Source organism: Anser cygnoides, chromosome 9 (assembly GCF_040182565.1).
Source record: "Anser cygnoides isolate HZ-2024a breed goose chromosome 9, Taihu_goose_T2T_genome, whole genome shotgun sequence".
Lineage (NCBI taxonomy): Eukaryota > Metazoa > Chordata > Aves > Anseriformes > Anatidae > Anser > Anser cygnoides.
The window spans coordinates 16,153,108-16,179,346 of NC_089881.1; the positions used below are offsets into that span (position 1 = coordinate 16,153,108).

Genomic DNA, 26,239 nt, shown 5'->3' on the forward strand with positions numbered 1-26,239 from the left:
CGGTTTAGTGTTACTGGGCTGAAAGGAAACAGAGAGACATCCTGTTTATAGGCTGTAGAGCCCCAATGGATAAACAAGCGTACCTCAGTTAAAACTAGAGTGGAAAAAGAGAGAGAGCGAGAGACTCAGCATGCACCCAGATAACGCCGTACCGGCTAAGCTACATGCCTGAAAGCGAAACGCGCGGCTGCGGGGCTGCTCCCGCGGCCCCACGTGCTGCGGGGCTGCAGAATGTACAGAATGTGCCGGCGGCCCCGCCGCCCCGGCCCCTGCTCGTCTTTCACCCCGATGCCGGGCTGCTTCCTGACACCCGGTGACACGACACCCCAGCTATTTTTCCACCGCCACCCCCCTCCGCCCTCCCAGCGACGCCCACGCTCCCGAAGCTTTCTATGCATTTTGTTTTTCATCCGGCGCCAGCGCCCGGCGGGGCCGCACCGTGGATGCCCGGGGTTTTTGCGAGGTCGGGAGCGGGAAGGGCGTCGTGCAAGGTCAGGGGCTCGCCGCGGCCATGCCTTGCTGCTAGCGGGATGGGGAAGTCGAGGGCCTTCCCTCGGCATCTGCGGCTGGCCACCGGCAGAGGTTGTCCCTCTGCAGTCGGAGGGAGGTGCCGGGCTTAACAATGTTTGGGTTATTTGCAGACAGGGCCAGAATTCTGGGAGGGATGCACGAAACAGGACATCTACAGAGAAAACCTACAAGCATCCCCCTGCTCGTGACCTTAGTGATGGACTGACAAAGTGATAGAGAACATCGAGGACCCAGAGCCCTGCAGAGCGGACCCGTGGGGCTCGTGCTCCTCCTGTGAGCCTACACCCACAACACTCACCTGTTCGTGGGTTGGCCCTGAAGGGAAGCAGAAATCCTCAGGCTGTTTGACACCTCCGCCGGCAGCGATGCCATGCAAATGGCAGCTCACCAGGCCACCTCCTTGTAGCAGCAGACTGCTTCCAGCAAACCTTCCCCCAGCAACACTGCAGTTCTGCACGGAGCCGGCAGACGAGCATGCCTGGCCAGCGCTGCCAACCCCCTGCCAAGCCATGGGCAAACCAGACAGGGAACACGGCCCACCCGCCAAGCTCAAGAGGCAGGAACCAAACCCCAGACAATTAGCCAGTCCCACAGAGACTCTTCCTACCTGGTCTATAGTCACAGGAAGACCTGATCACTTCTAACCCCACTTTCCACACATCCACCCTTGCTGCTCCACTGATCAGTTCTGCCCTCACCAGCGTAGGCGGGAGATGAAGGTATTACAAATTCCCCGGACCCACATCCAAAGCCTCCATCCTCAGCAGCCAACACAGAAAGGAAAGTTTTGGTTCCCAACCTTTTCCTTACAGGACAAGCATCCCAGCCCCAGCACGCAGAACAGGATTTTAACGGAGTGCTGACACCTTGCACGGTAGCCTGAAACAAGAGACCTGGGTCAGGCATGACTCCTCACAGCTCTGTTGTCTTTTCTTTTTCATTGCCTTGCTTTATTTACTGGAAGTCTCTGCAATGGAGGTACAAACCCCAACATGTTCTCTGGCCCTGACAGTCTGAAAGACTCCACCCAGAGCGGGTCCAAAGCCTGAGCAATGGAGAATTACTCCTGCGTGTACGAGCAGAGCTCTCTGGCAATGCCAGCATTTGCTCTCCGAGTGTTTCCACCAGAACATGCCTGGCACAGCCCTGCCAGTGCTTCACAACTGCCACACAAGAACAGGACTTGTCCCCTCTGACGGGTGCTGGGGATGAAGCAGCACCGCCAGGTCCTCGGACGATGAGCTGAGGTCCGGAGAAGCACAAAGCTGCTCCCAAAAGCAAGTCCCGAGCATGTCATTTCTCATTTGTTTCCTACCCTGCCGTGTCTCGTGCAGCCGAGACGGGTCTGACTCACGCTGGGTTTCCAGTGCCTGACACAACAGGTCTGCGGACTCGCCTTGAAATAAAACAACAGCGAGTGTGAGGTGACCGTGTCTTGGCCGGGCAGCCCAGCCAAGCAGGACCCTAATTCTCAGAGGCACGACTCCAAGGTAAATAATTGTTAATGAACTCGCTCATTAACTCCGTGTACTCTTGAAACCTTTATTTTGCCTCCCTTCCAGCCGGGAAGAAAGTTCATTGAGAATGAAAGCTAGAGACTTGCAAGGAGGAGTGACAGATGCTGCCTGACTGGATGTGTGAAAAAACTGACAGGCAGAAGTAATGCACCTCACATGTCTCATGGCTGCAGCGAAGCAATAAATAATCTAATAGAGTACTGAGGCTCGTAGTAATAACGCTGTGCTCTCTTTTCAGAAGCCACTCCCCACGCCGGATGACATCTGTCATGGTATAGATGTTCCTGGAACAGGGAGATATTTTTAAATCTCTCAATGTGGCACAAAACTGTGAGTGTATCAGCCAAAATACCAGCCACCAAAGCGTTTATATATAGCCTTGCACATACCGTATATAGCTGGGAACACAGACAGATACGTGGTATCTCGCAGCATTGCAAACAGACATTCTTCTGCCGGTCTCCAAGCACTTGACAAGAAACTTCCCGGGCTGCAGCTCTACCCATGTCACCTTGCCTTGTGCATCCCTCTCCGTCAGCTCTTGCTCCTCGAGTGCTGTAAGTGCTGTGTCTCGGTTCTTAAGGATCACCAAAAGGCTGTCCTTCCTAACGGATCTGTCAGGCTCTTCTTGCACCTCCTCGTGTTGCCCCTCTGCTGTAGGGCACTGAAGTCCCAGAGATGGTTTCCCCATGCCCTGAGTACCTCTCCACACACATCTTTCAAACCAGAACCCAGGGGCCCCCAAACTTCCCTCGCCTTGCTGAGATAAGCCCTGAGAAGGGATTAGAAGATCCTCAAGGCAGTCCAGTTCCCTTTGGGCACACCTCCCTCCAACGTGCACAAGTTCTAGGTACGGTTCCTACGAGAGGTACAAGCAAGGTGTAATCAAAACTAGCAATAGCTCCCCACGGAGCACCTGTAATCGCTTCTCAGGAACCAGCACCAAAGTTATTGCAGGGGGAAAAGGAGAAAAAAAGCGGCTTGAGACACTGCGATATATTTTCTCATAAGCATCAAACATGCATCAGCATTTCAACAGAGCCGCAGCCTTCACAGTGGGGTTGCTGTTCGAGTTCTTGATACAGTTATCTGCCTAATAATAACCCCAAAGAGCTCTCCTTGCCTGGCTGCGTGCCAGACCACATGCAGCCTCTGCACTTTTTTTTTATTATTGTTATTATTCTTTTTTAAATTTTGTCAGACGTGGAAATGTTGACTCTGACAAATTCAGACTCTCCCGTGCCGCTGACTGGCTGAGGCTTCTGTTTTGTTGTTGAAGAAACCGTGACGGGGGGCTGGGGAAGGGAGACGGGGGAAAACTTGTGTGTTTTGCTTTTGTGTGTGCTTTATTTTCTCCTCTGTCAGGAAACAGTGAGAAAGGATCTGACCCAGTTGCCATCAGCTGCGTTGGAAGTGATTTTATCAGCTCCACCTGCTTAATGTGGGTTTTGTTCAAGACTGCAAGGACAATGACTTGGAGACAAATAAGCAGCGACTCGGGCATTCTCGAGGGACAATGAAATACACTCGTGCAGGAGACAAGCAACCCACAATAGTGGGACAGTCTCGAGGCTTGGGGAGGAAGGAAATGGGGGGAGGGCTGAACATCTCCCCACATGTTTGTCTGGGGAAAAGAGATATTACAAGGAAAACTCAGCTTGTTCAAACATTTTGGAGTTTGCTCCACATTAATTTCAGCCGTCGGAAGCAACAAAAGAACTGCTCCGAGAGATACAGCGGCGACATCTCAGGAGGAACATGTCCATGTCAAGCTTTCAAAGTCTTATAAACTGCAAAGAGTTCAACACAGCTCCTTTACAAGCAGTGAAAAACAGCCTTGACAGACCAGACTGTAAGGTACCACGCTGCCATTACACCTGCTATGGACCTGGCCCTGCATCACCACGCTCTGGTATAGCGTAGCCTCAGCAAAGCAAGTCCTGCAGACCATTCCTTACAGATGCTCTACTTGGGGAAAAAAAAAACCACCTTGCAGCATCAAAATAATATAAGCCCCCACTGAGCAGGTGGACAATGATACAGGGTGAAGAGACCACTGCTGAAGGAAACACAAAGACACTTGGTGTTTAAAAAAAAGATAAAAGAAAGAAGGGAAAAGCATGCCTTTTCATGTTCCAGCATAAGAAGAAAGCCCCCAGCCACTGCTACATCTAACCATTAGGGTGATGGCAGCTTTAAAAACGGCAAACTAACTGTACATAAACATGAACAGCATCACGTCCACAGCAGGCTGGTGGTTCGACACCCGTATCACCAGCAAGACCCTGTGAATTTGTCATGTACGGGTCATACCCACAAAGATTTTGTCACCGTCTGTTCTGTCTCCACCACTTAGCCTGCTCCCCAAAGGCTTTACTACGACAACTTCACGGGCTTTCAGCAGTAAGGCTCACGGACAGCAGCCCGCACGCAGGCTGAATGGAAGAAAAGCCCTTCAGCGTGGGGACAGGCAGGGACAGGTCCGTTCTGCACCTTGTCCCTTTGGGACTTGAGGAAACCATGACACCTGGTATCTTGCCTGAAGCCCTGAGAAATGCCAGGCTGGTGCACTTGCCCTTCTCAACTGCTGTATTTACTTAAGCACATGTACCTACCCATGTGCAGCCATACATACACTCCATGAGGTCAAACAACACCCCCCCAAAAGAAACAGCAGGCACTGACTCAAATGGTTCAACGTACAAAAATTCACCACTTTTGCCCTTACACCGTCACTGTCCATAGAAGAGGAGCAAGCCATGACCCAAGGACACCAATGCCCCTTCAGCAAGCCCTGATCTAAAACCCAGATGCCTTTTGGCTGCATGGCTGGCCATACATCAGCCAACGGGCACCCACCCACCACCACTACACGCGGTGAAGCAGCCTCTGCAGCACCTCACAGAGAGGGGAGGGTGGGAGAGGGGAGTCGGTTTTGACAATGAAAATGTAATGGAACATTTTGCATCGATCTATTGTGGGATGAGTCATTTTTAGAATGACTCGCCTCCTCTTCCCCACCCCCAAATTATGGACTACAAGAAGCGAGCCCAGATAATGGGCAATTTCAGATGTTTTAAACTCAAGTTTTTCTCGTGCTGGATCAACATACCATGACAGTACACGGAGCTCCAGAGGAGATGTCCTTCAAGTTCCCACAACTTTTATTGGCTACGAAGAAGTTGGAGAAGAAATAAGAAACCAGAAGGAAGATCTGGAAAGCATTAGCAGAGGAACGAGACTCCCCCCCAAAACACACACACACAAAACTGTAGATCAGATATTTCTCATACACACACACAAAGTAAGCAAGCTAGAGGAGGACTAGATCTGGGAGGAAAGTTGAAGTTATTATTGCTGCTTCAGGAGAACTAAAGGGGCTTTCCAGTCCATGGACACTGGCTACAGCGTAAATGCCAAAAATGAAGGGCAATTATTTTCAAAAGCAGAGAAGAAATCAGAGAAAGGGAAGTAAGACTGGTGACAGTAAATTCTTCCCTGACTCCTTCAATCCTTGGGACTGGAACAAAACCCAGACAGAACCTGTGGAAGTCCCAAGCTCTTTTTCGAGAACTGGAAGCAGGACACCCAGGAACCAGCTGACCAGTGAGTTTTTGCCATCTCAGTTCTGTGGAAGTCAGTGCACAAAGGTTACCGCTCTTTTACTGGGGAGTGGGTAAGACACAACAAAAACATCAATCCCACCCGCATCCTCTCAGATGTCACTGAAGTGCAGCCTCACTTGAAAACCTACTCATAATATATATACCCATATTAAATATATATATATATATGTAATCTCTGACTTGGTTTCTAAGTCTTTGGAGAGCTACCTTTGATGACATTAAGCAGAAGGTGGCAATTTACTTATGCACATGCCTAAGCCTTTTGCAATGGCACACGCACAGGATGGTGTGGCATGTAAGTTCCCAGCACCCCACCAGATGTACGAGGCATTCGAGCCCAGCCAAGAGATCTCCCAGCCCTGGCATTCAGACTGGACCACCACTCTCCATTCAAAGAAGAAACTGGTGCTTCATGCACTGGGAGATGACTAATCCCAGTAACTGAGTTACAGCATAGCTTCTAACACACAAAAAAAGAGATGTTAAGGTCATCTCAACTCTCATCTACAGCATCCCACAATATCCCCTCCCACAGCGGCCTTGTTGCTCTTTTTTCCTCCTACTACTTTTCTTATTTTCTACCCTCCCCCTTCAACCTTCTTTCCTTTCAGGTCTTTTCATCTCCTTCCATAGCAATTTACCCTCCTCTGTCTATCCACTCCTCTGGCACCTTAAACACCCTTCTCACCACCCACGACTCCCACCTGAGAAGCCCTTTTCTTCTAGGAATCCACTTTACCTGGATTTCTACCTCCAGCAATCACCCATGCCCTCCCTAACCGGGCCCTCAAGTGCATATTTGTCCGTCTTGGATTGCACTCTTTCGGACAAGGACTGTCTTCTTCCCCACTTGTAAAACACGACACACATTTACGGAGCGGGTAAATGATAAACACGCGATCTCAGCATTCCAGGGTAGCTCAGTGTCAGCTCCCTCCACCGAGCTCCCTCGGTGTTTGCCTTCCCTCTACAGCAAACTAATCTACCCTTAAGACTTTTTCTTCCTTATCTCTCAGCTACAAGGCTATTACTTAAATCTATCAGCATTCTTCAAAAACAGTTGAGAAAGGGAGGAGGGCAAACAAAGGGCCTTCAGCAGCACCACTCACCCATGAGCTCACACCACGAGCCACACAGAGGCTTGGGGGAGCACCGCACACGCTAGCAAGGGGAGAGCATGGCCACAAATACCTTACCAGCATTATTCCACCTCATGTGCCTTATTTCTATTCAGCTGTCAGTCGGTTGCTGGACCAGCAGACACACAGATATTTGCTGGAGGAGTACCTAGCACACCTGCATTGACTTTTACCAGTCAAGAGTCTCTGCTTTTGGGAGAGGGCTGGGGAGGGGATAAATGGACTGCTGAAATGGAAAAGTGGGGCAAGGAAAAGAAAGTTATGAAGAGAGGATTACGCACAACACACAAGGCACGAATTGGTGACTAAGAGGCCCGTGGTCCACGAAAAAGACAGTGGAGGCAAAACCCTGCTCCGCGTCAGCGCTGAGCTGATGCCCTGCAGCAGCTGGCTGTTTGGCAACACTGCCCGTGCGTGACGGGGGATTTGTATTGTGGGCGTAGCACTTCTCAAGAATCAGCATGGTAAGATGCTCATTCAATAAATAAATTCGAAAAAAAAAAAAAAGAAGGCAAGAGTACTGGCTAGACAGTTCACAGAGTTGATGCTATCAGCTGGTTCCTTATCTCAGGAGAACGTGAGCTGTCTGGGGTTTCCTAACGCCCCAAGTCGCTGCCCTCTGGCCCTTCTGCCCTTCTCCACCATTCGGACTTCGCCCCTGCCTCCCACCGCACGCCAGCCCCTCGCCCACACGAGGTCATCGCCGCCACGGCCTCGAAATGTCGATCTTGATACCCTCCCGGGTTTAAGAATTTCTCACTCACCCACTCTGAGCGTGCTCAAGAGCCACGTCCCCCTCTGTCCCTACAGCTTGAACAGCCTCTACGAGATTATCTGATACGGCTTTCTTGCAATCGTATCTCTGCAGATGGTTAGCTGATAACCAATGAAGAACCGTGGATAGCATCTGTGTCAGGATGTGTAAAGGATAACGCTATTATCCTTTTAGAAACCTCACCCAGACCCTTATGAAAAATTACAATTTCTGTTACTGGTTTCGTTTGAACTCACTAGCTACCCTCAGAATAGGCAGCAAAGGGGAACACGTTCAAGTAAATAACTTGGACGGGGAGCATCAAAACCCCCCTGCGATTAAAGGAGACAGCCACTGCAGGCGAGTCGGCAACGGGAAAGATACGAGTAAAATTAAAAACAGGAGCACCGCTGAAGACGAAGCAATCACCTAGAAAACAACAGAACATCTTGTAGGAACAATCAAATCGACAAGCAGCCCTCCCTCTGCTCCGAAGGCTCTTGTCTGTGTGGCAGCCTTTCACAAGATAGAGATTGAAGAGCTGGTGCTTAACGCTGCCCCTGGAGACTTGCCCAGGAGTTTTGACGTGGCTCAGGGCCCTGTGCATAAAAGGGCAGCAGTGGCTACACTCCTTGTGAACTCCTGCTGGCCAGGCTGTCTGGCAGGTATAGCTAAAAAGGCCATTTTTGGAAAATATCGCTTCTTTTATAGCTTATCTCGGTGCAGACAGCTGCCTCGCTTCGCCAGAAATAGAAGAATTTAACAGCCATGTTTGCAGGGACAGATTTTAAAGGTTCCATCTTCTAAGAAACAACCTACACATCCAGAAACAGAAGGCCAGATTTGTTTTTACAATGGAACCCCCTTCCATATGCTAGCTGTGCCCACGGATTTGCAAAAACCCTGCTCTGAAAATGGGATGTTCATTCAGCAATAGGCGACAAGCAACTTGCCTTTGCCTTCCTATAGAGTCTGCTCCCACCGAAACCAGTGGCAAAACAGCACACGGCTAATTGCATTTTGCTGAAAATCGCTGGCATTTTATAAGCAAAACAGTGGTGAAGGAGAGCATTAAACATTGGAAAAACAAGCCTAAGAGGTTCAGTGAAAATACCCCACAGCTACAGCTGATCGGCACCTCTCTGTTGTTCCTTTTCGGATCCCAAAAGGCTGCTATGATTTGTTCTGGGTGATAAAGACAGACACGGGCAGTGTTCCTGGGTCAGCCCTAGCTGCAGAAAAGGCACTTCCCCTGCCCTGGCACTGGGACCACACTGGGGAGGACCCCTAGGAGCAGGGACCTCCCCAAGCATGGCTGCGAACGCCCCATGAGCCCGGAGGAGCCCCTGCAGCCATTCTGCCTCCAACACGTTTGTGAGTGCAATAGGAATAATGTTATTTCCCTGCCTTTTAGAAATAGCAAGCCTGACAAGCTTCTTTAGATCAAAAGAGCTGGATTCCCAGAATTCCCATCAATTTAACACTGGAAGAGCTGATGCTAACGAAGTAAACAGCTCTGAACCTAACAAGAGCTCGCAAAATTTCAGTGGTATCACCTTTTACCAGCAACAGTTGGACCAGTTGTCTGCAGGATCTTTTTTTTTTTTTTTTCCTAAAAGTGAATGAAGGGGTACTAAAGACAGGGGCCTGCTGCGAAATGACCGAAATTCCCATGCAAACAACCCATTAACAGTGCTCAAATGCAATTTAAATTACTAGTTGTTAAAGTGCTCCTCAATTTCATGGTAAGTTTCCAAGGAAAATTACATGCTATGTACTATTTAATTGATTGTTTTCTACTTCTTAACATCCATTTATTCCCTCCTCCTGTCTTTTCCTTAATTTCAAGAGATGATAATGACTTTTCAGGGAGGAAGGGGGAACGGCTGACAGAGCTGACGAGGGATTTACCTGAAGAACAAGCATGTAGGAGGGAAGTGGCTGCCAAAACGGACAGCTTCTCTGGGACTCCTCTGTGCAATATTTTCACAGTAGGGGTGTGAGACAGCACAGCACAAGAACTCCTTTCCTCCTCAATGCAGGCAGCCAGGCTCCCGAAACCTGACGTTTCTTCAAAATGCAGTCACCCCCATATCAAGCAAAAAGCAACTGGGGAGACTTCCACACTGTTAACTGATGCTGCTGAAGGAGCAAGAGCAACTTGTTTATTCCTCCTGGGCATGCGAGTCCTTGAACTGACATGCTCACTAGAGGCAAACAAGTTCTCATCTGAGAGATCTTACCCCAAATGCAAATACCTAGTTCACAGGAGCAAATTTCCCTCAGAGTTGACTGAAGAATTAGGCTGAGAGTAAGACCTCCTGCTGCTTGCAACAGCTGTTACACAAGAATGTGCGTTACAAAGCTAATAAGCACAGACATCTCTTAAAAGACTGCACTCTGCTCAGATACTAAGAGGTAGCAGTGGCACAATTAGGTGAGTGCCATCTGGAAACTCCAGAAGCAACGATACACGTTGGGATCCTGTCACACACTAGCAACATAGATCAACTTTATCAAATACTCGGTATGACTTGGTTTACCTTTGAGCAACTGAAACAGAAATAGTTCACGCTCAGAAAAGTATGACTTTATTAGAGTAAGTGTGTTTAACAGCACTGTTCGGCATGAGGTTGTAAAACACCTGCCTGTCTGCAGGAGCTGAACATGAACAGTCACACGGAGTCAGGAGATTTGCACTTTTCCCAAATTTGCCACACGGTGCCTCAGTTTCTGCACCCGCACCCACCAGGATAACGCAGCTTTCCCCAGCCTGCAGACACGATGTAGTGTTTCAGAGCTCTGAAACCTCTGCCTACAGAAATGCAAAGCATCAGACACAAAGAGCCATCCAGGCTTGTGATCTTGCCTCTCCTTCCTCCCTTCCATGCCCACACGTTGCCCCCATGCTATCTGGGGCAGCTTCTGGGGCACGCACACTTAGTGCCTGCCAAGCCCCCTTACAGCCCCCAGGTCACACAGTGACAGCGTCACCACCCTGCCACGTCCCGCACGGTGCCAGCCCAGCGAGCTATGCCGTGATCATTTGGTGCAACAGCCGGGATGAAGGACGGGCTGTGAACCAATCCTCCTTACATGGGAGCTAAAGCGAATCTTCTGCACCTAATGCATCATTAAAAGGGACCGAGAGGCTTAAGAAACAGGCATGGAGCTCTCCGAATGTGCTCGAGGTCCACGGAAGCCACCGAAGGCTTCTCAGGCTCAAGTGTTTACAGAGTGCCAGGCTGCAGGAGGAAAATCTTTAGCCGTGTATTAGTTTACAGGTCAGCCCTTAATGACTCCGTTCCTGGAACAGAAGAAAATCCTTTGTGTGGCATCCGCTGCAGATCCTGGTTAGCATCAGCGATCACCGGATCTGTCCAGGCTCTGGAGACACACCAGAGAAGAGCCCTGGCAGTTTGCGGCCCCAGCCTTGGGCTTCCTCCAGGCAGGGGCTCTGCCTGGGGGGGCTCAGCCTTCAGGTCCATCCAGCGGAGACGTGTCCGGGAGAAGGATCGGCACATGGAGGTTTATCAGCCCCAGCGTGCTTCCCCAGGCGTGCCCGATGTCTGCCCGAGGCCTCCCGAGGAAGCACCTTCGCTCTGGCGCTGCCTCCAGGCCTGGGGACCCAGCTGGGCCTCGGCACCGCTGGTCCTGGTCTTCCAGCAAGCATGGAAGGGAGGAGACTGCGAGGGGAACAGAACATCGTCATTTCCAGCCCTGTCCCCAAAGACCAAGCTGGGCTACAAGCGGCTGGCGAAGCCTGGAGGCGCCACATCTAAGCACCGTTGAAGCAGGGGCTGCTCGAGGCACGGTGCAGGAGGCGGCGTGGCCCGGGGCCGCGCGTGCACACGCAGAGGCAAAGCGCAGAGCACGAGGAGCAACACAGACCCGGACTCACCGCCCTCCACGGCTCTGCACCACCGCACACGGCAAAGGGAGGTGGCTCCTCGAGCAAGTCCCCGTGCTGAGGCTTCGCATGCTGCAGCAGCTCCATGCGCCTCCCCGTGCCCCGTTTTCCAAGCCGTCACCTACGCTGTCTGCTCAGGCTGTGAACTCCTCAGGACAGCGGTTCTTTCCCAGCACAGCAGGGCCCTGAGCCCCGAAGCTGCACTTCATCCAAGCAGCTTGTTGAAACAACGTGGATTAAAATGCAACTGAAATCTGCAAACTCGAAACCCGACCTGCCTGCAGGAACACACCGCTGCAGTCCCTTCGCTGCCTGCTGGGGTACAACGCTTTTCTGCTCACATCCTATCCTTGTGCAAACTATGTCACGCATTTTTGTCTTCCCCCGAATAACCACGTCAGTTTTGCACCTAAAAGGCCTGATGCAAATCCGTATCTCTAAGAAAACCAAACCTCACGTTGAATATTAATCCCCATTTAAAAGGGCAAAAGAAAACCAAGCAAGACCTCTGCTAGAAAGTTACATCCTAAGTTTAAAACAAGGAGAGTACAATAACAAGTTTGAATCAGCCTAAAAATACCATTTAGCAAAGCAGATGCACGCATCACTAACCAGTGGTACGAGCTGTACACCGTTTTTCACCAACATCCCTTCCCAAGTAAAAGGACAAAGTGCAGCGCTTTCTATCTGAGGCGCAGGACTCGCTGCTACGCAACCCCCAGAGCCAGCACTAAAAGCACTCTATACGTGTTACATGCTCCAAATGACAAGAGGAATGCGGGATAGTGGATCTCCACTCCAGATTCCTGGGCATGGCTTTAGTTGCCATGAATAAAACAGGAAGCAAAACATGTTCCAGGTTCCCCCCCGCTCCCCTGACTTTCTCGATGAACTGCAGTTTCCTTTCAGGAAGGAGAAAGGAAAAGGGGAGAGAAAGAGAGGCAGACAGCTGCAGTATCAGACAGATAAAAAACCATCACACTAAGGAAAAATAAAGAATAACAGGAAAAACCACACACTGAACCTTCATACAGTTAAAGCTGTTAAACTTCTGCAGTTCCCTAACAAAACAGTTAAATATTAACGTCGGAGATAAATATATCCATGTGTTACACAGCCTTTTTAACACACACACTTGCTTAGGAGACAGAAATCTTTCTTAAGCTATACTTTACTTGCTGACCACATGCATATAACCGTACCCATTTAACCCTGCAGTGCTTTGCTGCCTTGGTGCATCAGCCAGAAACTACAAGGAAGAGCCTGACTGAATGGGAGCTGGCTTAAATTATCTTTGTACCTAGGCCTGAAGAAACATTTTGCCTTGGAGACCAATCTATTAAGCTAAATTTCTGAGCTCGAGAAAGTTTCATTGGGTCCTTTTCTGTCGACTGGCGATCCACATGCCTGCCCCTACCAGCAGCCACGCACACACTTTGATGCAATCCATCTGACTAAACAAAACAGAAAATCCCAAGTTGCTTGCTAAAGCAGCAATGATGCACTTACCAGCATCCAGGCAAGCTCCTTCGCTAATACGCTTCCCTTTCGAGCAGATCAAATTTGGAACAAGGTCCAGGAGCAAAAGAGAACTGAAAACTGACCACAAGAAGCTTCCAAAACAAGAAGGACAAAAAAAAAAACAAAAAAAACCTTACTACAGGAATTCAAATCCTGCTTCCACCAGACCCTGAGTCACCTCCCCTCCCTTGCAATAGATCAGAGCAATGGGTAAACATTTCCAAATATGGAGATCAAAACTCCAAAGGATGTCAAAAAAAATCACCCTTCTCTCCCTGCCTTTGGCATGGGGATGACTTGCCCCTCTCCAGCCTGAATTCCAGGCACCGCGCACATCACCGTGGCCGACCCACGCGCAGCCTGAACTCGGGGCCACGCGGCGCCGGCACGGTCCTGGCCCATGCTTGGGCAGCTCCCGGCTCGCTGCGAGACACCGGGCATTTCCATCCCCTCCCGGGGATGCCAGGGGAGATGCAATAAGGCAGCTCCCGGAGCCATCGCCCCGCATCCACAATTGCTGCTGCAAAGCTCCCTCTCGTCCCTCGACTCACCGGCAGGAGACCTCCCAAAGCTGTTTTTTTGAGTACTATTTGAAGGCAAATAGGTGAAATGGGGCTGTGCGTATAGCAACGCTAACTCAGCGCCAGAAAAGGTGAGACCCAGCAGTCAGAGCCGCCTGGCAAGCAGGGCACAGGGCACAAGCAGGACTGCGCATGGCCTCAGGCTCCTGCTCCGCTCCAGCTGCTCACCTGGGGCAGGGAAAAGCTCCCTGAACCTGACTCATCCAGTCAGCGCCTTGCGAGAAGCGTGCATGTGATTCTGCTTCATCAGAGGACAAACAGCTCTGCAGAGAGGAACACACCCTGGACGAGCAGAGAGCTCCCCGCAGGGAAGAGGAGCCCCAGGCCAGCAGCATCCCTCGATCCCAATGCCATTCTTCCAGCCTGTAACCAAAAGGCTCCCTGCTCCAACAAACAAGCCCTCCAGGCTCCCTGGGCAAGCAGCACGATGAGAAAAGGCTCACTGCCACCTGGGCAGGTTCCCTGCAGGGACGTGTGACACGGGGATGCTGTGGCAGATGGCAACAGGGGAGCACCGAGTGTCCCCACTCAAAGTTCAACGTCCAGCAAGCCCGGGAGGCAGCACAGGTACACTTAGAGAGCAAAACCTGCCTACAAAGAGGGGTGAGACCGCTCCCAGCTACCTGCATCTCCCCTCTGCCACGACAGCCGCCCTGCAGACGACCAGGAGGCGAATATGCAGGCTGAAACCCTCCCAGCCCCTCTGCCCCGGCAGCCTGCTGATGGCTGCAGCCATCGGCCACGCTGAGCACGCAGCATCTGAGGAATGTGCAAATCAGGACGTTTTCAAGGGGAACGGGCTGCCCAGGCAGCGCTGCCAGAGTGATTCCCCAGCACCACCCACAAGATGCTATTGAATTTATAGGGAAGGAATTCCAGAGCTGACTCTGCCCATGTATGGCCAAAATAAGCAGTAAAAAAAAAAAAAAAAAAAAGTGACATTAGAGTACATCTGGCTCTCACTGATACCGAAGCACAGGCTTCAGGAGAAGCCAAACCCCTGCAGTGACAGAGGCTGCACAATTACCTCCAGTAGCCAGGCAGGGATCAGGGGCCCATGACAGCCTGAGTTCAGTCCCTGCTATCACAGGTGACAGAAAACATCTAAACCTTTGCTTCTGAAGAAAACAAAGCTTTGTGTCTTTCACATTAAGAACATTTAACTTTGTGACCCATCACTACCGCTACAAAAAATAAACCTAACAAGGCAGCACCAGCACATACCCATTACATGTTAGTCATAAAGACAGCTTTGAACAGCCAACAGCTCCAGTGGCACTAAGTGCTACACCAGGGTAATGCCAGAGCAACATCTTCCCAAAATGCAGGCTGGGACTAGCTCTCTGTGGGCAGCCAATCAATTATTCTTTACAAAAAATAAAAATAAAAACCACTGAGACCTTCCCCAGAGCTACGTGCCCCAGCCAACAGCTAGGCCATGAGGAACATCCTCTGTGCTCAGAAACTACAATAACCAGAGAAGATGATGCTCCAAAACCATGGCGAGACAAGCTGTCAAAGTGCCTGGGAAGGCTCTGCAAACTCCGATTCCGTTTTTCAGTCTTTCACAGAAGACAATTCCCAAGGCACTGTCTGTGCGAGGACACGCAGCAGGATGAAGCGGGGATAAGGTAAGGAAGGGAACAAAGCCAGGGAGGAGGAGTGACTGGGACAGCAGAAATCCTGCCCCAGGAACGCACCAGCCCTCGCAGCTCCGGGCTCCGGCAGCATTAAGAGATCAAGGTTCTCCCTAGCAGCTAAATGCCACTACCCCGCTTGCCCTGCCAGCAGGGAAATATTAGCTGCGTCAGCTCGAGAGGCAACGGGCTTACCGAGCCGGAGAGGAATGCAGGCGGCAGTGGCACATACTGGGGACAGGGAAACGAAACCCCAGGGAAGGCAGGCTGTTAACGCTGCCTTTGCGCAGGGGTCAGGCAGGGTATGTTTTATGGCTCCCGGGGTTGAAACCTGGCTTCGTGACCTTAGAGGGACTCCCATGCCAGAAATTAATATAGCTGTTAGAGGGGCTGGGAGCGCAGGGGCCCGAGCACACGAGGACAAGCCAGTTCCCGGTCCTGGCAGGCAGCCCAGCACGGCCTTTCAATACCCACCGGGCTGGGAGGGAGCGCTGATGTGCTCTGGGGACGGCCCCAGGGACGGGGCACGCTCAGCACACCAGCCACCCAGCATCCAGGAGCGAGCACACACGTCCCCCTCAAGCAGCATTCGCTGACTGCAGTCCCACCGCCTGGAGTTACGATGTCCTTTTGGGGTCCCAGCTGAGATGGCATCGTGTCTTCTCCTGCCGCTGTGCTTAAACAGCGGTACTTAAGCATAAACCGAGGTTCAGTACTCCTGTTTTAGAGCACCTACCACTCCAAATGACAGAGGACAGAAAGCAGAGGGATGGACAGATCCATGTCCCAGCACAGCTGAACCAGCAGCTCCCTACCACACTGTGCCACGAGTCCCTCTCCTTGCCACAGTCCTAATCCTGGAAAGTAAAAGCTCCAGGGCCTGGGAATAAAATCCAACCCGAGCCTCCTGCACAGCAGTATAGATCATTATCACTTGGCCACTGGGTCAGGCGTGACTAATTTCATTTAAACAGCATTACACAAGCAGGACACTCAGAGCATTTGATTCACAAAAATGTCTCGAAGAGGTGGAGAGCACAACTTGCACGACAGACGTAACGTGGGGACTGCTGCAGCATCACGGGGAGACAGAGCACAGAGAATGCCGTAACGCAGGCAGCCAGGACCAGGGGTGTTCATACACACATGCACGACTACATAAACCTACACTCCCTCCCACACCATGCACGAAAGCAAGCTTAGGACTTGCAAGCTGAAGTCCTGTACAGCCAAAAGTTAACACAAACGTTTGTGACAGTTCCACTTTGCGGGCAAAGGCAAAAACTGTGTGCAAAGGAATAAATATAGAAAGCAAGGCAGGCAAAGCAGGTGCTGGCTTGTAAAACCTTGGCCAGAAAGGTTTCCCAGGAGGTTGGATCTGGTAGCTTTGCAACAGCTCCACAGAGAGACAGAAGAGACAGAAAAAGAGAAGAGAACATGAATGCATATGCATTCTTTTATTGCCATATATAGTATATACAGACGTTTGGTATACACACCCCCGAGCTCTCACACGCCGCTGTATAGTATATACTATATATGCACTGCACATCTTTGTTTCCATGTGCCCGGATTTGTACGCTGTGTGTATGTACATGTACATATGCATTTCTTACGCACGCATTTGTCAGCGCCCCCCACATCACCTACAAACGCACGCTGTCACACAATGCTCCACGCGACAGAACGTACCCACAGCCCCAGTGCTGCAGTCTGGGACGACTTCTAAACACTCACAGCTTCTGGTGCTGAGCCCTTCCCCTCCAAGGTCTCTTTGTGCAAGCAGCACAAGGGAATTACCACTTCACCTCCTGTTTCCCAATTATCGCAACCCCCCTCCACACTCAATTAGGAGAAGCCTTTTTTTTTTTTGTCCCCTAAAAGAGAGGCATGGAGAAGGTGCTACTGCTAGAAAAGCTGCAATTCCTTCCACTCCCCTCGTGTCTGTGAGAAGTGTTTACGTACCGGCTCTCGCACTGCACAGCTTTGCTGGTGGGATGAACTCAGAGCGGGGCTTCTGGAGACACGCAGGGTGCTGCCGGAGTCACGACTTCAGGTTTCTTTTCCAGCCCTGCGAAGAGAAAGAGTTTCCATGTGATGCACGCTGGATGGGCTTCCCGACAGCTCTTCTCCAAAACTTGCAGCTTAACCCACACAACTTCTGGGAAACGGAGCATTTTCCTCCCCAGCTTTCGTAGACAGAAGCCTCCATGCTTCTGGACTGTTTGACAGCAGCTGCTCTACGCACCCTGTGAAAGCGAGCATTATGACCCCAAACCACCAAGCTTTAAGGTGTCACACTAGGAATACAACAAAATATGATTTGTAAAGATACGGATGTGAGGGGGACATAAAACGAGGCACAAAATGTGAGGACAGGTGAATCTGTCCCTAGTCACCGTGGCTTGGGGCACGACAGGGGAGCTAGGAGGCATCATTTCAATCGGTTTTGAAGCTTACAGGATTTTCTGTTTTGACCAAGCTGACGCTGTTTTTCCCTGTGCAGAAGATGCAGGCAGACCAGAGGGGCCAGCCCGTTATCGGCCAGGCCGCGCAACCGGCATCCTGCACATGTCAAGTGTCACGCCAGGACACGCTGCCGGGCGCATCCCGTGGCGATGCACAGCATCTGCATTTTGCACTCCTTCCTGCCTCCCGCCCGGCATCCCATCCCAGCCACAGCCCCGACACCCCCACGTCCCTCTCTCTGCTCGTGACAAGCACAGGCTCGCCTCGTCACCACCACAACACAAAAAGCTATTGCTGTTTGCTGCCGTAACGATGGAAACGCTCGGTTCAGGCTTGCGTTTGTTTTACCTGCGCTGCTCAAGGATGCATGCGAGCCCACAAATCTATAACCAACGGATGGCAAAACACCAGATGCGGCTCACAGCCCAGGTCTCCCTGGCCTGTCACCTGGTGGGATGGCATCCTGCCCCTGCCACCACCCCCTTGTCACCGCACGTCATGCCTGATGCTACAGCAGCCGGGAGGGACATGCGACCCTCGCCTCTCCAACACCATAAGAGCACATTGGGGTCTACCCTAGCCCCATCAGCACCTTCCCAGCTCCATCCCACAGATGCTTTGCTGGTGCCCAGCCCCGACTGATTCCCCACAGGACCCAGGTGCGGGCAGAGCAGGTATTCAAGCCCCCAGGACCCTCAGTGCTGCCTTCAGGCGCAGCGAGGGCAAATTCAGCCGGCGATCGCAACGGTGTCTCCCACTCACCACAGGCTGGGGATGAAGATGAGTTACTGCAAGGTTTTATTGCTGCTGAACTCAGCCAAAGAGCAATTTCTCTTCATCCATCAAGGAGGAGACAAGTACAAGCAAATATTATGGTTCTGCATGTTTACTTTTCATTTTAAAATGATGTAGAGTTATACACAATTTAGGTCCTTCCCACAGGCTCCTGGCAAGATGCCCTTCGGTCTTATCTGCAGAGGCAGAAGACAACAACATTCCCCTCTGGTTCCAGCCCTGTTTCAATTCAATTCACAACAGCACCTCCGGGAGCTCCAGGTAAGACAATATTCTTGGGACCCAACCTGTGTTTAAAAGACCTTGGCTCAGGCTTGTCTTCCATCAAGTTTAACTCACGAAATGTTTATAAGACCGTTTATGGGACTCTGGCAGCCTCAGCTAACTGAAACGCATCTGCCTGGCTTTTCTCTCCGCGCTGGCTGTCCCTGTCAGCTCGTGGCTGGGTCCCGCAAGGCGAGCAGGACCCATGGGTGCCATCCCCAGGGCAGGCAGCAACCAGCTGGCACCCAGGCTCCCACCCCTCCTGGCCACCAGGGCAGGGAGAACCTGGCCGGCCACAGCAGCACCCACCTGAGCTGGTCCGCCAAACTCCTCCGTTTGTGACCTCAAACGAGGCCTGGGCAGAACGGAGTCATTTAGCCCCGCTGCTTTAGCGGGAGGCTACAAAAAGTCGGTCTGGGCTTGAGAGTGCAGGGGGACCCAGGAGGGGGACGCAGAGGACGAACCCACGGTGCCGGCAGAGCTGCCCAACTGTTGCATCACAAGCCACGAAGCCATGAGGTCACCACCCAACCAGAGATCTGCGAGACGTGATCTCAACAAGCGTTTCTTGGTGGAGAACGTTTCCCAAGACTCGAGGACCCCATGCCCCAAGCTCCTCTCCCCAGATCCCTCCATCTCAGTGCCTCGTGCACAGCAAGGAGCACCACAGCTTGGCAGCAAACCCGCTCCCTGTCTGGCCTCATCTCTCCCGAGTTCATGCCCACCTGTGTCCCAGGCGAGCTGATGGGGACCAACAGCACAGCTCCCTGCCCCAAAAAAGTGTCTGCCCCTCTCCCTGTCACAGCTCCACAGGCCTCCTCTCTGCCATGCTCATTCCCCTTTTGGCTTAGGTAGGGAAAGATGAACAAGCACACCGTACGGACGTACCCACGTCATTGCCACCGATTCCAGCACAAGTCTTCGCTCCGCTGGAGTGCTCAGGGAAATACGTCCACAGCCCAGCCCCGAGGAGCCCCCTCTGGGTTTCACACAACTTCCCCCTACAACCTCAGTGGGAAATGTTCAGGTGCTTTTCCAGCTCGCTGCAACAGATGCTCAGCAGCCAGCATGCGGCTAATTCTGATTTTAATCTTGCACCGAGAAAGCCCAGATTGCTATCGTGGCCGTGCATGAGGTAACAGCAGGGAAGTCTCTCTGGTAACACAGCCTCACACCACCCAGCTCCCCCCTGGCAGGGCTCAGCACCCCGCTCGTGCCTTCGGATCACAGCTGCAGCCACCGGGACTTCGAGGCCGTCCACGCGTACGTGCGCGCATGTGCATCTTCGTTCTTGTGCTTAGTGCAGTGCAGACCACTTATTTTAATGCACCCTGAAGCATTTCAATGAGCAATTTATCTTTTAAAAGTAATTTAAAGCAAAAAGCTGAACAGCGGGGATCAGCCATCCCATTCAAAGCACCGAGCCGTCTCGGAACAAAGCGCTGGAACCAGAGTTTACTGAGAGCGACGTCTTTCACAACGGATTGTTTTCTTCATTTGGTTTTTTCCAACTAGTTAAGTTTAAGGTACAGCTCGCAAAAAGCTGAGAAGGTGATCAGAAGTTATAAAAGCCATCCCAGGCCGAAAGGAAAATTAGGTGACAGGTTGAGATCTAACTCTCAAATCCTGAAAGACGCGACGAGCAGAAGCAGCCTGCTCACCCTGCCTGATAACGCCAATGCCGTATTATCGACAGCGAGAATCAACATCTCATGATAAGAAAAGCCATTAATTTAAAACACTAGTATGTAAAGCAACATTTCCTGTTTGCTGATTTAAATCACAACAAAAAGCAGTAGCCTACAATGCCTGAATTTAAACGTTGATTCTCCAGTATGTTTTGAGTTTTCTTCTTCGTATTTTTTCAGAAATGGACAGCTTGAAACCTCTGCAAGAAAGCTGTTCCAGAGAAACAAAGTCAGCATTTTCAGAAGAAAAGGCATCTCTAGCATAACATTACAGTGGTCACTTGGTAATTGAAGTAACAAGAATCACCAATCCCTTTAAGAGAAAAAGAAATAATTTTAACGGCTAAGATTAAGTGCTAATTACATTTCTCATCCAGCAGCCTGGCTGAACGGCATATGTTTTTCCTGACTGGTTGAAACTTGCATTCACCTTTAAATCTGGTTTACACTTGAAAGTCTTACAAATACCCAGAGCTCCATTCTTCTTATTTTTTTCCTCCTTAAATCAATACGGCTGTACTTGCAGAAGCCCCAGTGTGAACACCAGTTAAACTGGGATAAAGCAGCCTCGCACTGGGAAGCTCTCATTCCCACCCCAACGAGGAACACATGTCTCAGCCTGACTGCTACAAGGAAAATTGTAGTTTTAGCTGTTCCAGTCGCCAGTTTTCAAGCGCCAACAAGTTCTCAGGGAGTCAGCCATCAGCACGGGCTGACAAGGGTCCGCTCATGTATGACTGGCAGGTGCATGTACAGGTCCCCAGCTGACAACCCCATTCAATCTGACCTTTTCATTTTAAACGAAAAACACTTAAAAGCCTGCACTGTTTTGACATATGTATTTTTATGCCTTTCCCACACTGTGCCAATATTTGTTTTCTGCTGGCCAAAGTCCTCAACTCAGAAATCTTGAGCTATTTCCTCTGCTACAAGCAGCCCTGATCCTCAGCACTTCTGACCATCACTGACTGGTACATCTGAGCTCCCCACGCACTGTACAGTTAAGAAAATCAGACCCCTTCTATGCGAACTTGAGATTAGAGTCCCACCCTGACTTCAAATTCAGCTTATATGCATGGGCAGCTCTACATTTGAACACACCTGCTCCGAGCCGCGGACCTATCTTGCTCTACCAGGACACTAATGCCTGCAGGATCCCTACCAGCTTTCTAACTTTGTTTCTGTGCTTCTCAGGCTTCATTTATTAAACCGTTCAATTCAGAAGCACGTTGCTGAAGTTATCTAATACAAAGATCATGCAAAATAACAAAAGCTGGAGACGCATTTCCTCCGTGCTGCGGCTCTCCGGCGCTGCCAGCAGCAGCACCTGCTCAGAAAGTCATCGATACAAACAGCACCAACCTGCACGCCGGGCTGCTGCTTTTTTTTTTTGGAGGCCAGATCCCGTGCTGGTGTAAAGCAGCAAGCACGCTACGTGAATGCAGAGTTTCGACCCGCAAGGAAGCACACACCCCTTGTTCATTGTCCTCAGCGCTGAGCTGTTCTCAAATCCACCACAACCCCGTGCGTCAAAATTGGCCGTAACGGGACTTAGCACTTCCCAAGTCCTGGTCCAGCCCTGGCGCCAGCTGCAGCCCGGACCTGCAGCAGCAGCTGCGATGGGTGAAGTTAGCTTGGATGAAGGAACCAACTCACCAGCAGCCTTGGCACGCAGCAGGGCAGCAGAGCTTGGCCTTCAGTCACCACCCCGCAGGAGTCCCCGTTTCCTAGAGCGGTGGCACACCTGGCTTCGGGGCCAGGTGACTCACCTTTATCTTTGCTGTCACACCTGATTTTCAGGTTTGTCCTTGGGTTCATAAAATGAGATTAAAAACAAGTGGAAAAAAGAAGCAGAGGAGGAAGAGGAAGAGGCTGAGACTGCTCCAGCGTGCTCCTTCAGGCCTGGCAGCACTGGTGCGGTTTATTCTGGCCTCTCCAGATAGCGACTGCTGTATTAAAATACATGAAAAATTATTTGGGGCACAACATATTCAAGCAATGGCCCAGGAAGCTGTGAGACAACCCTACCTGCAGCACTCAGGAGCCACCCCACCGGCTCTCAGCTGCAGCAACTTGACAGCAGTGGAGGAACAACCCAGCTCCAGCAGCAGCCATGTCACATCCCTCGTCCTTTAACTGCACAAAGCGCTGAAAAAGATGGCTAGGAAAGCAGGGTGGCTAAGGAATGAGAGGAATCAGCATGCCCATGCCAGAAAGCCCGCGGGTCCCATTCTGCAGTGACCTTTCAGCAGCTCCCCATGGCTGCCAGCGGCGCTGCCTGTGATTTACGGGTCTGTAATTGACACCAGGATCGGACCCTGTATTTTCAAGCACAGACTACCGGCCTCATGCTGTTCACACTCCCTCAGTCTAGTGGAAGCGGAAGATTTTCAAAACAGCCTCATTGATTTCCCCCCAGCACACACACACTCTCAGGCCCCGTTTGCTGGCTGCATTTCACTAAGGCTGGTTGCAGCGACCTCGAGCAAGAGGGGGCAGTTTCACTTTCTCACTCGAATGCACCCCGGCTTCTTGATCAAAGAAGGATAATTGATTTCGCTTTCCAGTTCGCATGCAGTATCAGAGCACCACAGAGCCTGGGTTTCAAACAAAGCATAATGTTTTGCAATTCAAAACCAAAAAAAATGTCATTTTTTGCCCGAGGAATGGCCGGACTCACTAGGCAGAACGCTGCCCTAACACGATTCCCGAGTCCTAAGACACTCGGTAAAGAAAAACAGACCAACGGTGACCAAGAAGAGAACAGGAGAGCAGAGGAGAAGTGCTGTGCCCCAAGTCATGGGGCCACAAAGGCATCCGGATCCCCCCAGTTGCAGCCCCAGGTCTCCAGCAGCCCACGCTTAGGCTGAGATCTAGAGCAAGATGGCATTTTTGTACACGTTTGCTCAGTCTAATGGTGCCGCTTAGCAATGGAAATGGAGAAGAAGTTGAGTTGTATTATGAAGTAACATCTCCTTTTATTCATTTGGGTTTTAAATGGCAAGAATTTGAGGGGAAGGTTACCTCCACCCAGGTCTGCTTTGCTTTGGTCCCACCACAACAAAACCCCTGACACCGTGGTGGGCTCTCACTGCTCGTCTTAAAACTCTTTGTTAATTAAACCTTTGAAACTTTGAGCCTACAAGACAGTCTTCGTGGTTCAAAGCTTCTATTTTACCCAACTTCTGCCAGGTCATTTGAAAACAGCAACAGACACCTGGCAGGAAAGTGGATTCCCTGCTCCCATGTTCGCTTGGCCAAGCTAGGTATCTTCAAAAGCATTGTAACCCATCACGATGTTTCAACAAGAACAAACATCCAGGACCAGTAAATCTCTCCATCTGCTTCAGAAATGTCCATCCCCTTCTCACCTCCATTTCCAAGGATGCTTAAGTGTTCGTTATCATCTTTCATTTTTATATCTTAATAGCAAACTGTTAGTTTCAGACTTGCAACGAGTACCTTCAGACGGAGCCTCGAACGAAAAAGCTGCTCCACTGCTCCTCTTTCTGAACAGCTGGATCAAGAGACCGAGGACACGAGTTCCTTCAAAAATAGAGGAAAAAACAATGGGGGCAGAGAGGCAAAGGTTAGAATGGAAGTGTGGCAGTCAGCCAGCTGAGGGGAGCAGCCTTACCACTGACCGCTTGTCGTGAAAACATTCTCGTTTTCAGCAAATGTTGTTACCATCACAAATGGAAGAATAAAATAAAAAAGTGCCTTTTTCCTCTACAAAAGGAGAACTGAGTTGCAGGCTGGTGCTTCCCACAGAAAACTCCATTTTCAGAAAAGAGTCATTTATACCAAATATAGATAAAAAATTCTGGAGACATTCTGACAAGCCCTAATAACTGCTCTTACTACTTTTCAAAACCGGGAGGAACCCGGATGCCTGTGGATACATCCACCTTCTGAACAAGACAGTCCCATTAATTCCATCGTAGATGGGGACTGAGACAAAGAAAACATATTAGAAAGCTGAGTTAGTTCCTAAATTACCCTGACTTCAGCCAGAATCCAGGTCACTCACTGAATCCAGCCCTCTGGAGGCAGTTTTTCAGGTCACGCTTTGTACCAATACACCTCTCCACCCTGGGGCCGGGGAGGACCAGCAACGGGCGCGACGCCACTGCCCCTCGTCTCCCCCAAAGGGCACCCGAGCATCTCTCCCACCACGTGCAAGGTGCCCGAGCCTCATCCCGGCACTGATGACTAAAATAAGGTGCCGCATGACATCCCTGGTATTAAAACAGCAGGGGCTCAACCGAGGCGGTGGCGTTACAATGGAAAGGAAACACGAACCTAATCCCCGGCTCAGCACCATTGTGAGCGCCGTCCCACGGCAGAGCTGTCAGACGCCCATCCATCTTCACTCAACGTGGTCATCTGCCGCTGGGACGGCATGCAGCTCAAAAAAAAAAAATTTTTTTCTGCTTAAAACTTGAGAATAAGAAGTCTTTTGCCACTCGGTGCCATTTTATCTTGGCCTAGAGAAGTCAATACGCTGGACTTGTGCTACAGTTCCTTCGGTTTTTGCCTAGCACCAACAGTGGCTGTAGCAATCGCACCCCTGGACCAGTGCAACTTATTTTACTTCGTGTTTCTCCATGGAAAGAAAGAAGCTCCTGGTTTGCAGAATGGTGAAGTTATCAGTTAAACACCTCTCAGCTCCCTCGCCGGACGCCCTCGGTACTCAGGGAGAGCACACTTCTGCCCAGGCACCTGGCAGTTTCTCAGCACCGAGTTTTCTTGACTACCAATTCCCTGTGTTCTTCCAAGAGTTTGCCACACGATATCCTCCAGCCTGCTGCCCTGAGCACTGTATTTTGGCCTATTTGTTTGACAGGCCAGCTGCAGCGTGCGGGTACAACATCACACCGAGGTACGGGACGCTCTGAGACCAGGGAAAGTCTCCTCACCCCCCTCCATCCCGCTGCTGTGATTCACGAGGGCACCAGGCAGAGCAACGCCGCGGCCAGACCCGTCCTCACCTCCTCCTACGGCACCACGCTCAGCTCGGCAGTGGGAATCTCGTCGCTGGCACCGAAGCTGGCGGTTAAGTTTACAAAGCAACTGTTTTACGTGGCTTTTTTGTTGTTGTTGTTTTGTGTTGGGTTTTTTTGTTTTGTTTCACTCGATGAGGGGGAAAACCAGAAAGGAAGTGCAGAAACTTTTGGAGACCAAGATCTCTCTGTCAGACTTGCCAGCTGATGTTTGCAGAGACTGCCTTGGCATGACACCAAGGCAGCAGGCATCCAAGATGGGAACAAGCAAGACCAGCTCCACACCAGCCACCCGCCAGGCTCGAGGAGAGCTAGCAACTGCACTCAGGAGGAAAGAAGGAGAAGACAGAAAGATTCACACTGCTCCTATCACAAGAGTCACGGCCACGTGCCTGATCGCCATCCGAGAAGGAACCACAGGGCATAAAATGATGGGGAAAACGGTACCTCTGGGAGCAGCCCCAGCTCAGAGAGCCGTGCGTGCGGCACCGTGAGATACCACCCAGCCTCGAAACAGGAGACACCTGCGGGGGCAGAGCTGGCAAGGGAAGACAATTTCCTACCAAACCAGCAAGGCCGCACGCTGCGGAGGCTAACAGCAGCCTTGCATAAGCCGCTCGCTCATAGCCACCGTATATCCAGTTACATCCCTCAGAAACACACAGCTGACTCCATCAGCAAGCCTTTATCAGCATTCACAGAGACCAGAGAAGGTCAACAGAGTCGTCATCCAGGAACAGAAAACAAGCAGAGCGAGCTCAATGGGAACTTGACAGGGCAAGAATGACTGCAGTCACGGAGGAG

At 51.0% G+C, this 26,239-nt stretch overlaps 1 protein-coding gene across 11 annotated transcripts in view; it reads right to left on the reverse strand.

Moving 5' to 3' along the window:
- LPP (LIM domain containing preferred translocation partner in lipoma) overlaps positions 1-26,239 on the reverse strand; it is a 336,281-nt gene that overhangs the window by 296,268 nt on the left and 13,774 nt on the right. For 3 of the 11 annotated variants that reach the window (XM_067002299.1, XM_067002298.1, XM_048076788.2), the window contains exon 2: positions 17,182-17,287. The gene's annotated coding sequence lies outside the window, so the exon portion shown is untranslated. Of the gene's footprint in view, positions 1-12,986; positions 13,091-17,181; positions 17,288-19,053; positions 19,603-23,894; positions 24,528-26,239 lie in introns of those variants that run through there. The other 8 variants (XM_048076795.2, XM_048076787.2, XM_048076790.2 and 5 more) reach the window with 6 other exon arrangements.